Genomic DNA, 17,975 nt, shown 5'->3' on the forward strand with positions numbered 1-17,975 from the left:
CACTCTGTCGCCCAGACTGGAGTGCAGTGGCCGCTCCCGGCCACCGCAGCCTCGACCTGCTGGGCTCCGGCGATCCTCCCGCCTCAGCCTTCCAAGTAGCCGGAATTACAGGCACGCGCTACCAGGCCTGGCTGATTTTTTGATTTATTGTAGAGATGAGGTCTCGCTGCCCAGGCGGGTCTCGAACCCGCGGGCTCAGGCAATCCACTCACCTCAGCCTCCCCCAGGCACGGGATTACAGGCTGAGCCACCGAGCAGGGCTCAGATTAATATTTTTTAGAAAATGCCTTTCTTTCATCAGGGCTTCACTTTCAAAGAGATTGCTCCTTCTATAGTAATATACTCTTTAGTAAACAAAGGCTGAACATTGATCCTTACTTTGCTTATTATTTTAGTTATATTAGGACTAAACACTCATGCACTCAATTTTAATTCTCTCACCCAAATTCTGAGTTCTAAGGAGATATATGTCTTGACTGACAAGGAAAAATGTACTGTATAAAAAAATGTGGAAAAGAAAAGACAACTAACCAACTTCAGAAAGTATTATTTCCATTTCATTCTAATCAAACAGAAAGTTTCAGAGTTCAGAAAAATAAGTAACAATAATTTGAAATTAACTGCTTTATTTATTGGCTGGGTTGTCATAACAGAATACCACAGAATGGCTGGTTTAAAGAACATAAATTTATTGTCTTTCAAAACTGAAAGCTAGAAGTCCAATATTAAGGTTCAGGTATGGTTTGTTTCCGCTGAACCCTCACTCCTCGACTTGCAAATAGCTCTTCCCCTGTCTGCTTTATCCTCAAGTGTTCATTCCTCTCTGCATAAGCCCCTGGAGTATCTTCCTCTTCTTATAAGGAAACCAGTCCTATTAAATTGGGGCCTACCCTTATAAGCTTATTTAATTTTAATTACAACTATAACAGCCTTATTTATAGCCAAATGCAGTTTCATTGGGAGTTAGGGCTTCAAGATACAAATTTGTCTAGATACAATTCAGTTCATAAGAGCTGGTTAAAAATATTTTTTAATTAATTTATACTTGTTCTTTGTTGACAGTACACATTTTATCATTATCCCTTTATTTTCTCCCTTCAACTCTAACAAAGTGCTGCAATTTACTTTTGCCCATTTGAACCTTAGGTGAATTAGATGCCCTCTGTGAAATTTCCCACTATTATTTTATTAATTGATTGATTAATGGATTGATTGATTTCCATTTTTTCCATCTCACCTCCTCTGCTTCCAAAAACAACAGTCCTAATGTCTAGTTTTTTGTTGTTGTTGTTGTTGTTGTTGTTGAGTTGGAGTCTCAGTCTGTTGCCCAGACTGGAGAGCAGTGTCCGCTCCCGGCCACTGCAGCCTTGCCTGCTGGGCACCAGCAATCCTTCCGCCTCAGCCTTTCGAGTAGCTGGAATTACAGGCATACGCTACCACGCCCAGCTGATTTTTTGATTTATTGTAGAGATGAGGTCTCACCAAGTTGCCCAGGCGGGTCTCGAACCCGCAGGCTCAGGCAATCCACTCACCTCAGCCTCCCAAAGGCACGGGATTACAGGCTGAGCCACCGAGCCTGGCTCTAATATCTTAATAGATGTCTTTTTTCATGTGTTTTTTTCCTGTCTTCTTGGAAAATATATATTGCTTAATATCTATTAATTTGTGTAAATATGATTGTGCTATTATCTGTGTATTATCTTGTTTATTTTTGTTCTTTTTTCATTGAAAATTAGGTTTTTAGATCTGCTTCCCCTTTCCATTTGTGCATCTCATCTTTGTTTCTGACCACAGTAACCATTCCATGGTACCATCCACTGCATTACATTTACATTTTGACACAGTTATCAATATCATTTTTAGTTGGATGGAATACAGACCTATTCACATACACACAGTTTTATCAACTATGAGAATTAACCCTAAAACTTTAAAGTCCTTGTTAGTAGTCCATTTCCCATCGCTATAAAGAAATATACGAGGTCAGGTAATTTATAAAGAAAAAAGTTTTATTTTGCCTCACAGTTCTGCATGGTGCCAGCGTTTTCTGGGCTTTTGGTGAGGTGTCAGGAAATTTATAATCATATCAGAAGGCAAGGGAGGCCAGCATGTTCACATGAAGCAGGAGAGACAGAGGAGAGGTGTCAGGCTCTTTCAAACAATCAGTTCTTGTGTGAATTAATAGAGTGAGAACTCATTCATTAACACAAGAAGGACACTAATCCATTCATGAGGGATCTGCACTCTGATCCAATCACACCCAACACTGGAAATCACATTTCAACGTGAAATTTGGAGAGGACAAACACCCAAACTATATCACCTTACAAATTAAAAAATAGTGAAAAAACAAAAACACAAGTGCAAATAATGCAAAACAACAACAATGGAATCTGTTGACAATAGTTAACAGATAAATTCGATTAAGCAAATTCTAAAATGTAAGTAAGAAAATATGAGCCTTGTCAGTTGTGGTGACTCATTTCTATAATCCCAGCATTTTGGGAGGCTGAGGGAGGAGGGTTGCTTGAGGCCAGGAGTTCAATATCAGCCTGGGCACCATAGCAAGACATCATCTCTACAAAAAAAAAAAAAAAAAATTAAAAGGGCATTGTGCGTGCACCTGTAGTCCCAGCTATGTGGGAGGCCAAGATGGGAGGATCCCCTGAGCCCAGGAGGTCGAGACTGTGGTAGCTGTGAGCGTGCCACTGTACTACAGCCAGGGTGATAGAGTGAGACCCTGACTCAAAAAAAAAAAAAAAAGGAGAGAGAGAACTTCGAAGGTCTTCAGCAATTTTCTAGTCCAGAGGCTTAATAAAATTAGAATGTTGATTATAAATAAGTACGAGACCCGAACAAATTAGAGTATGGTGAGTTAGTTGAGTTCCTCAGAAGGAAACCCTAAAAAAGTGTCATGTCATGTGAAGTTGACTTATTAAATAAATTTCTCCAAGAAAAACTATTAGAGAATGAAAAAGAAAAAAAAATAATTAAAAAAATAAAGTAAGGAGACGCAGCAGCAAAGCAAGAGTTTCATTTTAGGTGAAATATCAAACACATGCTGCTTCTGCAGGGAAATCTTGCCTCAGGACTTGTCCCTATGGAAATGTGACAGAATGACTTTTATACTACTTATTGATAAGCCATGATCAATCATGGGTTTCCTGGAATAAACTTTCCAGGCTCCTGTCCTTGTTTGCCAAGTGACTATAAGAGCCTAGGAGTAGTCTTTTAGAGCAAGTTTCAGATTTACATACATTAGAAGCAATAAAACACATAAACTGGAAATGAGTCTGATAAAATGGTAAATGGGATCAGGTGTCATCTGGGGAGAGTACTGAAAATATCTGCTTCATGTAAAATAATTGCAGAACTCTTGATCTAGTCTCTAGTTCCTATGAAATGTGGCACCATGAAGCAGTGTGGGCTGCCAGATTTTCTGGTTAATCTAAGATCCCACAATTGTAATTAACTTACTGATATTCTAGTGCTGTGTAAAATTGCTCTGAATGGAGTTCTAAAGAAGTGACAGTGTCTCTTCCGTTCTAAACCAGTATCTGTGCTTTACATTTGAGAAAATCTGAAACTTGAAGAAGTTAAATGACTTTTTGTCATGACAAATTCCAGCATAAAATCTGAGGATCTTGCTTTCTGAACCCCATGATTAAGTATGCTTTTTTAAAAAAATTATTTGATACTACATAATTTATGATTACAAAATATACTGCTGTGAAATCAAATCCTTGAAAATGTAGGCATTCTAGGAGCCAAGAAAAGTTAGTAGTATAGAAATACTCCGGATAAAGAACACAACTGACACAGAGAAGTGGGCAAAAAAGTATTAAATAGTTGAGGAGATGTAAAGAAAAACACAGGTTTAGTATCACTGAGCATAAACTCGTGGATGTCTTTTCTTTAAACACAGGCATATTTTAAAAGAATGTTTCTTCAACATATTTGATTTTTGGAAGACTCTTTAAGTTGGTCAGTGTGTATGGTTTAGAATCTGCCAGTGAAAGCACATTTAAAATGAGTATTATTATCTTTATTTAATATCCTAAGCTTGACCTCTTTTCATATTTTAAATTCTCCCTTACAATTGCTCCGATATAACCATCTTGAACTTAATAGGACTTTTAGATATAATGCTTCTCTTTAACTGAGTAGGTGTATTTTTTACAGTTCTTTCTTCAAGTTGGTGTCATAAGTAGGTCAGCATAATGAAATATATATAAAGCACTAGAAATGAGCAATTTTTGAAAAGTTGCAGATTTTGTTTTCTAAGTCTTTGCATTGTAAACCCTTCTAAGTTTTGCATTGAAAAAAATTAATCAGTATTGTTTATAGTTCAAACCATGTGTACTATCAAATGAACTACTTCCCCGGACTTCATAGAAAATAAAAAGAAACTAGACAATTAGAAATTTATTTATATAGTAAATGAATGATCTAGAAAAATATTTGATTTAAAGTTGATAGCTATAGTAATTTATATTTAATAATAACATAGAAATACATTGTGTTAAGAAAATTAATCAACTATTCAACATTTCATAATTCAACCATTTAACTTTTTAATATTCCACTTCTTAAAATATGTTAAATATGTTAAAATATGTTAACTTTTAAATTGAGTATTTTCCTAAGGATCTTTAACAAGTAACCCAATAATATAATTTATATCATTTTCCTAAATTAATATCAAGCTAAATACCCACAAATAATTCACATGAATTAGATGAAATTTTTTTTGTGTGTTTCTGTTTAATTTTTATTCTTTGATGCTTTGTTCTTTAGTAATTTAGAAAAAATAACAATAAAAGATGTCAAATTTAATTAACAGTCATTTGAGGAGCAAATACCTCAATATCTCTTACTTCATTGGCATTACTGTAGTCTTTTCATACTTAAATAGAAGCAGTGTATCAGTCATTTAAAAAACAACACAATTTTATGTTAATACCTGACATGAAATATATATAACTGGAAGGGACAGATTTAAGGTTTGTGAAAATAAAGCTATTAGAATTTGTGGGAACTTTTTTAGAGCAAAATGATTCAAAATTACAAATATGAAATTAGTCCATCTAGGATGGCTTATTTATGTTGTGAATGAACTCACAAAAGTATAATATTTCAAAGATGGAAAATATCACACAGTTTCTTTGCATATAGATTTTTTTTTTACACCAGTATGTTTCCTTTTGGTTACAATTCAATTCTAAAAATAGTCTTGAATTTCAATAATTCTGAAATATATGTGATATATATTCTATTGTAATTATACAAGGACAATTGTAATAAATCATAAAACTAAAGTCAAGATCTATTAAGCTATCGAGAGTAATGGAATTCTTATAATAAGTTAAATTACTGGTGAATATGCATAATAGGTGATACTGGAGAACTTGTTTCTTTGGGTCATTTTGATGCCTCAACGATTTTATATTTCTTCTTTAACCACTCTACTTAAGCAGGAAAAGATATTCCAGATATTCTTTAAAATAGTGCTGATACCTTGGGTTGTGTGAAGAGTGTGACTTTTATATACCAACATATTTCCTACATGTAGTATTAATCCATATGGACTCAATCACAGGAACACTAAGCATTTTTATTTCAGGAAATTTCCAAAGACAAGAAAGAAAAATATTTGGCATGTTTATGGTTGTACATGCTGTATTGCTGAATATTTTTCTAACAGGAGAGAACTTCCAGTATGACAAGAGCTTGATGAGAATCTAATCTGTTAACAGTTTTGTATGCCTAAAGACTGAAGAGAGTTTCCACAGGCTGGTTAATGGCTCTATACCTTTCATGTATCCTCCAACTCAAGAATACTTAGATAATAAGGTTTAGGATATGTTGGTATCACTATGTCATGTGTTTTGTATTATGATGCTGAGTCAGTTGCTCCAGTGAGTGAGAAGGGCAGTCTCAAAGACACCTCACTACCTGGACAACTAATAGGTACAGTAAGTACTCATTAAAATGATTGTGCACTACATAAGGATGTCCAACTAAAATCAAGCTAAATGTACCCCTAATGTAAATTATCCTTAGCTATATTCCCAAAAGCATACCCTTTTTCAATTTCAAGAGAGAATTAGATAGTGAGGACATAGGAGAGAGAAATCTTGACCATTTAGTGTTTTAAAAATTTAGTCATGTGAACCCAGTTAAGGACCCATTCATGCAAATACAGGTTGTTGAAATTTTAGAGGATAAGTTCTTGTAAATCCAACTCTGATCAATAGAACACATATAACAGTCTTTAATGATTCTCTATTATTGAATTTTACACTAAAAGAAGCAATAAAAACGCTGATTTCCCACATTTAAAGTCCTGAAGGCTAATGAAGACTTACAACTGATATTGTATGTTACAAGGTTAAAAGAAACCCGCTCCACTCCTAAAAAACACTTCTCACATTTTTTCTCAGAGTTGTCTTTCTAGACTTACTGACTCCAGGAAGAGCAATATATCAATTTAAATCACCCATGGGTGGGTCATAGTGTATAGATTATATTCTATACATTGTATAATATTTTTTAAAAATAGAAATTGAATTTGAGAAGACTATTGTGAGAAAATTTTCAAAACAACTAAGCCACTGTTTAGGTTCATTTTGTGTTGCTATAAGAGAATATCTGAGACTGGGTAATTTGTAAAGTAAAGAGGCTTATTTAGCCTCTGGTTTTGCATACTGAAAAGTTCAAGGGCATGACCCTGGCATCTGGCACAGGATTTCGTAACATGGCAGAGGAGGTCAAAGGGGAAGCAGACATGTGCAAAGGGAGAAAATCCAAAGGGTATTCTAACTGAACAACTTACCCTTGTGGGAAGCAATCAATTTCCATGAGAATTACTCTGGTCTTGCCAGAGTGGACTTCACTACTACATGAATGGCATCAAGCCATCCAGGAAGGGTCAGCCCCATGATCTAAACATCCCCCAATAGGCCCACATCCCAACACCCGCACATGAGCGATCAAATATCAACGTGAGTTTTGCTAGGGACAAATAAATCATATCCAGAAAATAGCAATTACTAAATCCTTTTTGAGCTAGGAACAGGTACCAGGATCTTTGTTGTTTCAGATCCATAAACAGGAGAATGCACAAGTGGTAGCATATGTCAGAAGGTTACACAAACACCAAGCTACAAGAGATCAAGAGACAAAATTCTTACTGGATTGTTGACTGGCAAAGCACCTGGCATAAGTAGCACTTGATATATAAAGATTAAGACATACATTCCCCACAGATGGAAACATGTAGAGTCTGTTACTACATCGCTTTTTTACTGAACTGGAATTATCATTTATCATATAACTCCAATGTTATCTAGTCTGAAAAGCCTCCCTTGACCCTTCTATCACCTCCAGGAAAAGCTAGGCATTTACTTTTCTATGTCTTAACTTCATCATTGTGTACCTACATGATAGCAATTATTGCTACAAATGATAACTGCATTCAGGAAGATGTTCCTAGATAGTTACCCTTTCTTGGCAAGATTTTTGTTCTACTCATTTTGCACAGTATGTACCACTTTTTTTGGCATTCGCTAAATGTTGTTTGTTGGTTGTAAAAATGAACACCAGAGCAATGGCAATAGCAAAAATAATGACCAAAAATCATGAGTCATATTTGGTGAACATCAAGATAATTTTGACTGACAGGTATCAAATATGCACCCAAAGAGAAGTCCATAAATGTAGATTGTAGCAATATTGTAGGAAGTCCCAAATGCCAGACGGATGAGTAATTCATACTTAACTTGGTCAACAGCAGATAGTCTTTAGATATATTTTAGCTGGAAGATGACATTTTTGAATTCTGGAAAATAATTGTGTTGTCATAAGAATAGACCACAGTAAGTGAAAAAATTTGAAATCTTATTTAAATGCAAGTTATATTACGAAGCTATAGTATTACTTGCTGATATAATTCAGGGCTGATAATATTTAAGTGAACACTATGGACTCCCAAGAAAGAGAAGAATAGAATTTGTATGGAGATAAGTTTAAGGAATTATATTTCTACTTGAGAAGAAGGATATGTTTCTGAAAAATCTGATGTACTGTTATGTACAGACATCGATAACTATGTAGGTGTTGAAGGAGCAGAAATTGAGTTACTTTCTGAGAGCCACTTGTCCTCTAGAAAGTAAAACTCAAGGTCATCTGCTGTTCAATTGACACTGAGGTAGAATGAATTGCTTTTCCTTATAAATATGACTAATAAAATAATCACCTTTGTAAAGCATTCCGTATTAGCCAAAAAATAGTTGCCTTATTCTATAACTGTAGTAAACTCAAATGGAGATAATTTTAAATTAATTTTATCTCAAATCTATTATTTGTAAACATATATGAAGGGGATCCATAAAAACTGGAATTATCTTTTGGAGGGCAGACACCCTGTAGTACACTTGACATTTGTTTCTCTGTATCAAATGGTCAAGCAAAGTTTTTATCTGGAAGTTTTGAGAAGGTTGCATAACTATTTGTGGAAGAAATGTTCCAAGTTGTGGCAAATGACTGGTCTTTCCACCATGACAACAAAAGTACTTTGAAGTGACTGAACTGTAAACATGTAAGAATAAATACACAAAATTTTTCAGTAAATAAATTCCAGTGTTTTTTTTGTGTTTTTTTTTGTTTTTTGCATCCCCTTTGTATATATGCATACTGAAAATAATTATTTCCTTTTTCCTTCTACTTTTCTACTTTGTGCTAGACCTGTCCCACCAATGTGGATAGAATAAGAACTCTATTTTGGAAATTACTAATTAACATCATCATGAATAATGAATTAGGCTTATGCTTGATCTACTACTATTTATATATTCATGCAGTAACAGTATGTGATTCATATAGTAAAACACTATCTTATACTTTGAAAAATTAAAATGGTTATATTAAAGCTTTATAACATTGTTAATAAAAACACTTGGAATAACAGAATTATATGTACTTTGTAAGCTTTTGAATGATTATTTACAAGCTAAATACAGGAAGAAAGATTTGCAATGATCCCATGTATGTGTATGAATATATGTGTGTAGTTATTATAATAAATCATGGCACAATATTTAGATTTACATTTATAACTGTTATCTTCATAAATATGTAAGAAGTTTTTAGTTTAAAATGTTAAAAAAAAGTTAAAGAAGACAGAGAAAAGTTACAGTAAATGAGGAGAGAAAATGACAGTTCACTAGGATCTGCCATATTTATTTGAAATAATTGAATTTTACTAAATAATGCTTAAAAAATTAACTTAAGGAAATTAAGGTGGACCAGTCTTTTGTTTTAATTAACATTCAAATTTAGAATTCTGTTATCAAACCGGTAATTTATTAAACATGTATTCTTTCTTTTACAGTGTATATCTGCTATATAAATACTGAAAAACTGTATCTGTTACTGAAAAAGCAGTCAATTTTTCACAAGCAATAAAAAGATGTAACAGACAGTAGAGGCTGCTAAAGTATACATTTCTGCTTTCATTTGTTTTATTTTGTCATATATTTCTAAGATAAAGTTCCTCCTATGTTTGTAATTATATTTTCCAGTTTCAGTAAAAAGTGTTTTATGTAGATTAAATTTATTTTTTAATTTTAGAAAAGCATGCATTTTTAAGGTTTTATTTCACTGATTCTTTTAAACACTTTTTTGTTTTGTTTTCACTTTGGTCAGTTTTTTAATATTTTACATTTTTATGGACACAATAATTATTCATATTTATGGGGTGCACGTTATAATAAAGTAATGTTTAGAAACAAGTTGACTATAGGAGGTACATTAGGCAAGAAGGGTAAATTTTACTTTGTATCCCAAATAGTTACATATTATTTCAATTTGTATTTCCCTATGCACTTGTATTGCACATTAATACAACCAAGCAAATTTTAAAAATACACAGTTAATAAATTAACAATACCGTAAGAGTAATATTAAAATACAGTGACCTGAATCATTTACAAATTCAAATTTGACCAATAAACAATAGACCAAAGCAACAACAGAATTTGATCATGATTTGTGAAAATAAAAAGAAACATGCTGACATGATTGTTTTGGCCTTTAATCCTAGCATTTTGGGAGACTGAGGAAGGAGGATCACTTGAGGCCAAGAGTATAAAGCCAGTTTGGGCAACCTAGTGAGATTGTGTCTCTGGAAAACAAATGAACAAACATACAAATGAATGAACAACAAAATAAGCAAGCAGAATCAAAAGAAGAAAAGTTCATTCCTCAGAATTAGTAATTTCTTTTTTTCTTTTTTTTCTTTACCGCTTTAGCTAGGAGTTTGTCAATTTTATTGATCTTTTCAAAGAATGATCTCTTTGTTTAATTGACTTTCTCTACTGTTTTTCTACTTTCAGTTTTATTCATTATTCATTTCTGATTTTATCTTATTTCTTTTGCTTGCTTTGAGTTAATTTGTTCTTTCTTTTTTAGATTCCTTGAGGTGAGAGCTTAAGTTAATCATTCGATTCTTTTCATTTTATCTAATATAAAATTTAGTTCTAGAAATAATCCTCTCAGCTCTGCTTCAGTTGTGTCCTAATTCTTTTTTCACTATCCGTTGGATTACAGGTTGAGTATTCCTTATCTGAAATGCTTGGAAGCAGAAGTGCTTTGGGTTTCAGATTTTTTCAGACTTTGGAATATTAGCATAAAGATAATGAGATGTATTAGGGACTCAAGTTTAAACACAAAATTCATATATGTTTTATACATACCATATATACATATACATATATATATATAGCCTGAAAGTTATTTAAAATATTATTATTATTTTAAAATACTCTAAAATAATTTTGTGTATGAAACAGTTTTAACTGTGTTATGACTGTGGTCTGTAATATGAAATCAAGTGTGGAATTTTCTACTTGTAGTGTCATGTCAACACTCAAAACATCTCAGATTTTGGAGCATATCAAATTTTGCATTTTCAGGATACTGATTCTCAATCTCTGTTTCAAATTTTGCTATTTACTTACCAACTGTTTGGAGAATACTCTGTTATCTTTCTGTTATTAATTACCACCTTACTTATATCGTAGTCAGACTTTATAAAATTTAAATTGTTTTAAATTTTCGAAGTGTTTGTTTTATGGCCTGTGATAGGTCTATCTTAGTATATGTCTTACAGGGAGATAAAAAATATGTATTCTCATGTTGTTGGAATATCTATGTGTGCTGACTAGGTCCAATTGGGTGATGGTGTTATTGTGTTATTCTATATTTCTGCTGACTTTTTGTCAAGTTGTTCTATCAACTATTTGGAGAGGATAGTCAAAGTCTTCCTATTATTATTTTGAAACTGCCTATCTTTTCTCTTATTTCTATCAGTTTTTTTTTTTTATAAAGATGTGAGGTACAATTAAGGGTTAGGTATACAAACATTGATTATGCAAACATTGATGAGGCGTGCCCCTCCCTCCCCTAGCAGTTTCCCTCAACTGTCAATCCCACCAACCCTCAACCCTCCCCTGAAAGTTTCCCATTACTGCCAAACACTTTCTTATAGTATTATAATTGTTCAAGGTCCACTTATGAGTGAGAACATATGGTAGTTTCTGTGATAGATCGCTGAGTATGATCAACTCCAAATCTATTCAAGTTGCTGCAAAGTCCATATATTTGTCCTTCTTTATGGCTGCATAATACTCCATTGTGTATATGCACCACATTTTCTTTATCCAATCCAGCTTCAATGGGCAACATGGCTGGTTCCATGTTTTTGCTATTGTGAACAAAGCTGTAACAAACATATGTGTGCAGGTATCTTTTTTTGTAGAATGATTTGAGTTCCTCTGGGAATATTCCCAATAGGGGAATTGCTGGATCATATGGAAGGCCAATTTCTAGTTTTTTCAGAAATCACCACACTGTCTTCCAAAGATGTTGTACTAGTTTGCATTTCCATCAGCAGTGTAGAAGCGTTCTTTTTTTCTCCATATCCTTGTCAATATCTATGTATGTATGTATGTATGTATTTATTTATTTATTTTGAGTTGCAGACTCACTGTCACCCAGACTGGAGTGCAATGGCTGCTCCCGGTCACCGTAGCCTCGACCTGCTGGGCTCTGGCGATCCTTCCGCCTCAGTCTTCCAAGTAGCTGGAACTACAGGCGCATGCCACCACACCCAGCTAATTTTTTTGATTTATTGTAGAGATGAGGTCTCGTCTGCCCAGGCGGGTCTCAAACCCCCCGGACTCAGGCAATCCACTCACCTCAGCCTCCCAAAGGCGTGGGATTACAGGCTGAGTCACGAGCCGGCTCTGTTTGTTTTATTAATGATGGTCATTCTTACTAGGATTAGGTGGTATCTAAATGTGGTTTTGATTTGCATTTCTCTGATGATTAGTGAGGCTGAGCACTTCTTCATGTGTCCGTTGACTGCCCATATACCTTCTTCTGACAAGTGTCTATTCATGTCTTTTGCCCACTTTTTAAGGGGGCTTTTGTGTTTTTCCTTTCACCGTGTTTGAGTTCCTTGTAGATCCTAGATGCTAGGCCTTTGTCAGATATACAGTTGGCAAATATTTTTTCCCATTCTGTGGGCTGTCTCCCTGCTCTCTTGATGGTTTCTTTTGCTTTGCAGAAGCTCATTAGTTTGATGAGGTCCCACTTCCTTTATCTTCTCCAGTTTATAATACAATTGTAAAATATTACTCTAAATAAATTAAGAACTATTTTAGTAATTTTAATAATTTTTGCTTTCACCATTGAATGTAATTTATAACTCTCAAGACATTTGCTTAAACACAATCTTTAGTTTTTTATTCTTTCCTGATGTTCTAAGGTGTTTTTGCAAGGGAGACTGGCCTGTATTTCTCATTCCATCTTGGGGCTTTGCCAGGTTTGAGTATCAGTATGATGTTAGCTTCCTTAAAGGAGTTATGAAACTCATCTAATTGCAAAGGACACTGACAGACTGAAAGTTAAAGTCTGGAAAATGACCTTTAAGACAAATGAAAAACAAAAATGAACAAGGCTAGCTATCCTGATATCAGGCAAAGCAGATTTCAAGCCATCAAAAGTCAAAAAGGACACAGAAGAAAAGCACATAATAATACGAGGCTCAATCTACCAGCTGAAATATCCATCTTAAACATATATGCACCCAACACAGGAGCACTAGGTTTCATAAAACAAGTACTATGTAAACTAAGAGAGGATATCTACACACAGTCATAGTTGGAAAACTCTATACCCCACTAGCAGCTCTAGACAGATCAAGAAGGCAAAAGACCAACAAGGAAATCTGGACACTTAACTAGACACTTGATCAAATGAATTTAATGGACATCTACAGAACAATCCACTCAATAACTACAAAGTATATATTCTACTCATTAGCACATGAAACATACTCTATGATCTATCATACTGGAAAAAATCAAGTGTGAACAAAGTGAAAATATGAAATAATACTATGCATTTTCCCATACCACAGTGAAATAAAAATAAATATTGTCACCAACAAAACACTTAAAAACATGAACACCAAGCAACATGTTGCTAAATGCCTTCTGGGTCCACGCAAAAATCAAGACAGAAATACAAAAAATTTCTGAAAACAAACAAAACACATATACATCCTATCAGAATTTAAGAGGTTCCATAAAAGCAACGTTGAGAGGAAAATTCAAAACATTACATGAGCATATGAAGAAAATAGGAAGACTGACAGGAGGGGCAAGATTGCCACTCTGGAGCAGCAGACCAGTGCCTTTCTCACATAGAAAGACAGAGAGTAGGAATTCAGTCACTGATAAAAAGAGACATCCTGAACACTTTCAAATGGGTAAAACATCTTGCACCCAGCAGAAGTCTGAGTGCACAGAGACCAGAAAGCAACAGCAGAATGTGGCATTCCAGGTATCCCATCCCCTACCTTGTGCCAGGCTAAGATAGGAAGATATACTTTTCTTGATGAAGGAGGGGGTACGTGAATCTAAGACACTTTGAGTCAGTTCACCCCCGCTCAGTCGTGTGTGAGCCATCATTCCCATGCAAATAGAGTCCTGGTCAGGACACAGAGGTGGGTAGCTAGAGCCCAAGTGAAATGGAGGAAAAAACTTGAATGCCAGCCACAACCATTGCAGCCAGCTCCCAGGCAGGAGAAACTCACCTGCGGAGTGAATCTGATTGGCATGTCTATTGCCTGCAGCTAATGGAGACAGATAAAAGCCTATCTTGCCAAGCAAGGTACAAAGTAGGGACACAGTCACTGACAGAGATGCTCTGAACACTTTTGCATCCAGCAAGGGTCTCTTTGAACACAGGAGTCACAGGAATCTGGGCGCCCTATCACCTACCATGTGACAGGCTGGTACAGGAATTGAACTTATGCCCAGTGTAGGAGTCAGGTGGGTGATTTTTAGATACTGTGAATCAATTCATCCCCTCCCAGCTGTGTATAAGCCATCAGTCACACACAGCAGAGTTTGAAAACTGGTCTAATTTAGTAGCAGGAGAGAAAATCTTGCAGTAACAGAAACTGACACAGGATGGAGCAAGATGCAAAAGTAAATACTGCTCTGCTCCCAGTCAGGGATGAAATTATAGAAAAGAAAGAGAGACCAGTCAAAAATGAGAAAAAAAAAAAACATAGACAACCCTCAGAGTCTTTAAAAGGCAGTACTGTGCTTGAAACAGTCTTGAGAGGACAAACAATGGAAACTCCTTGTAATCATCTGCCCAAGATGACAGTCACAGAAATCTTAGATTAGATGGCAAAAATAACAGGAACCAAGAGAAACAAGAAGTGAAATCCAGTGAAATTGTACAAGGAGTAAAATAGGAGTAGGGCAAAACAGTCTATTCTGGAACAATGAAAATGAAGAACACCATCCTTGAAATCAATAGCAAAGTGACAAGCTTAGGTAACAGAATCAACCAAGCAGAAGAAAAAATCTCAGAACTTGAAGACAAAAATATGGCATTAACCCAGTCTGTCTAAACACAGAGAAAAAAATTCAAAAAGAAGGAGCAAATCCTCTGAGACATATGGAACTATGTCAAGAAGTTAAATCTATGCTTAGTGATGCTCTTGAAGCAGAAAGGGAAAATGAGAACACCATGGACCAGACAATCCCTAAGGTCATCCAAGAGAACTTTCCCCATATTGCTAGAAAGACCACCATCAAAGTACAAGAGATTTAGAGAACCCCTGCCAGGTAGTAGATTCCTAAGACACATAGTAATCTTCCTCTACCAAGCAACCATGAACGAAAAATCCTAAAGGCAGCAAAAGAAAAGTCAGACTACCCATTGGAGAAAATTCATCTGAATAGCTCCAGACTTATCTGCAGAAATATTACAAGCCAGAAGGAACTGAGTTCCAATTTTTAACATTCTTAAAGATAAGCAATTTCAAACAAGAATTTTTTACCCTGCCAAGCTAAGCTTCATCAGTGACAGAGAATTAAAATTTGTTCCAGACATCCAATCCCTAAGAGAATATGTTGTCTCCAGACCAGCTCTTCAGGAGACTGAAAAAAAATGGTCGTGCACATCACAAAAATGCAGGCAAACATGTAGTTAACAAAGCATACAGAGCAGCCAAAAAGTGTACACACACACACATATATAACTACAAAAGTTAAAAAGAAACAAAGCAACCTCCCACGAGCCATATGGCAAGGCTACATTCTCACAAATCAATAACCAACTTGAATGCGAATGCACTAAATACACCACTGAAGAAGCATAGAGTAACAAACCAGATTAAAAAAGAAAAACATAATCTAAAAATCTGCTGCCTCCAGAAAACTTATCTCACTGCAAAGGACACTTACAGACACAAAGTTTGATGCTGGAAAATGATATTTTAGGTGAGGAAAATAGAAGAAAGCAGGTATAAATACTCTGATATAGTGGTCTTCAAGCCATCTAAATTAAAAAGGACACAGAAGGACACTACAAAATGATAAAAGACTCAATCCACCAGTAGGAATTATCCATCTTAAATATACATACACACAATACAAGAGCACCAGGTTTTATAAAACAACTACTAAGTAAGCGTAGAGAAGATATTGACTCTTACACAAACAAAGTTAGAGACTTAAATACCTCACTAAAAACTTTAGATAGATCATTGAGGCAAAAAATCAAGAAAGAGTTCCAGAACCTCATCTCAACACTTGATCAGATGGACTCCATAGACATTTACAGAACATTCAACAACTACAAAATATACATTCTGTTCATCAGCACATAGAACATACTCTAAGATCAATCACATTTTTGGACAAAAATCCAGCATAAACAAATGTCTAAAGATCAAAATAATACCAGGCCTTTTCTCAGATCACAGTGGAATAAAAATGTGTATTGCCTCCAACAATATTCACCCAAACCACACAAAGACATGGACACTAAACAATATGCTGCTGAGTGGCTTCTGGGTCAACACAAAAATCAAAATGGAAATAAAAAAGATTCCCAGAAATAAATGAAAACAAAAACATGGAATCTCTGAGATTATATAAAACCAGTGTTAAGATGAAAATTCACAGCATTGCACACACACATCAAGAAAACAGAAATATCATAATTAAACAGCCAAAAGTCATACCTAACCAAACTGGAAAAGCAAGCTCTCCAAAATTCTAACTTCAGCAGAAGAATCCAGAGTACCAAGATAAAATCACAATTGCAAGACATAGAAGTAAAAAATATCATAGAAGAGATCAACAAGACAAAAAGCTGGTTCTTTGAAAGGATAAATAAGAGTGATGGACCCCTGGTCAGATTGACTAAAAAAGAGAAAAAGTCCAAATAAACACAATTAGAAGTGCAAAAGACAAAGTCACAATTGACCTTGAAGAAATTCAAAAGATTACCAGAGAATACTATGGATATCTATATGCAAATAAACTTGAAAACCTAAAGGAAATGGAGAAATTTCTGACAACACATGGATTGAAACAAGAAGAAATTGAAACTCTAAACAGACCAATAGCAATCCAGGAAATCAGCTGCTCATTAAAAAAAAAACCTCCTCACTGAAAAAAATACCCCAGATTTGATGACTTCCCAGCTGAATCCTACAAGACACATAAGGAGGAGCTGATACCAATTATTGAAAGTATTCCAGACAATCAAGAATGATGGAATTCTCTTGAAATCATTGTATGAAGCTAACATTATACTGATACCCAAACTTGGCAAAGACTCAACAGGGAGATAGGATTACAGATCTCTTTGGTGAACATAGATGCAAAACTTCTCAATAAGATTCTATAAAATTGGATGCAGCAATGCATCTCAAAAATCATCCAACATGACCAAGTAGGCTTCCTTCCTGGGATGCAGAGTTGGTTCAACATTCATAAGGCCAGAAATGTAATTCAATATACAAGCAGATGTAAAACCAAGAACCACATGATTATCTCATTTGACTCAGAAGAGCATTGGACAAAATAAGCATCCCATCTTGATAAAATCCCTTGAACACCTAGGTATAAAATGAAAATTCTTCAAAACAGTATGAGCCATTTATAATTAACCCACAGCCAACATTTGTTCAATGGATAGACGTTGGAAGCACTCCTCCTAAGAGTAGGTACAAGTAAGGATTTCCACTCTCACCCCTTCTGTTTGTTTGTTTATTTATTTATTATTTTTATTTATTATTTTTATGTTTTTATTTTTTTGAGTTGGAGTCTCACTCAGTTGCCCAGACTGGAGTGCAGTGGCCGCTCCCGGCCACCGCAGCCTCGACCTGCTGGGCTCCGGCGATCCTTTCGCCTCAGCCTTCCAAGTAGCTGGAACTACAGGCGCGCGCTACCGCGCCCGGCTAATTTTTTTTATTTATTGTAGAGATGAGGTCTCGCCAAGTTGCCCAGGCAGGTCACAAACCCGCGGGCTCAGTCAATCCACTCACCTCAGCCTCCCCAGGCACAGGATTACAGGCTGAGCCACCGAGTCCGGCACCC

The sequence above is a fragment of the Carlito syrichta genome, unplaced genomic scaffold, assembly GCF_000164805.1.
Source record: "Carlito syrichta isolate Samal-C Ts95f unplaced genomic scaffold, Tarsius_syrichta-2.0.1 Scaffold315555, whole genome shotgun sequence".
NCBI classification, from domain to species: domain Eukaryota; kingdom Metazoa; phylum Chordata; class Mammalia; order Primates; family Tarsiidae; genus Carlito; species Carlito syrichta.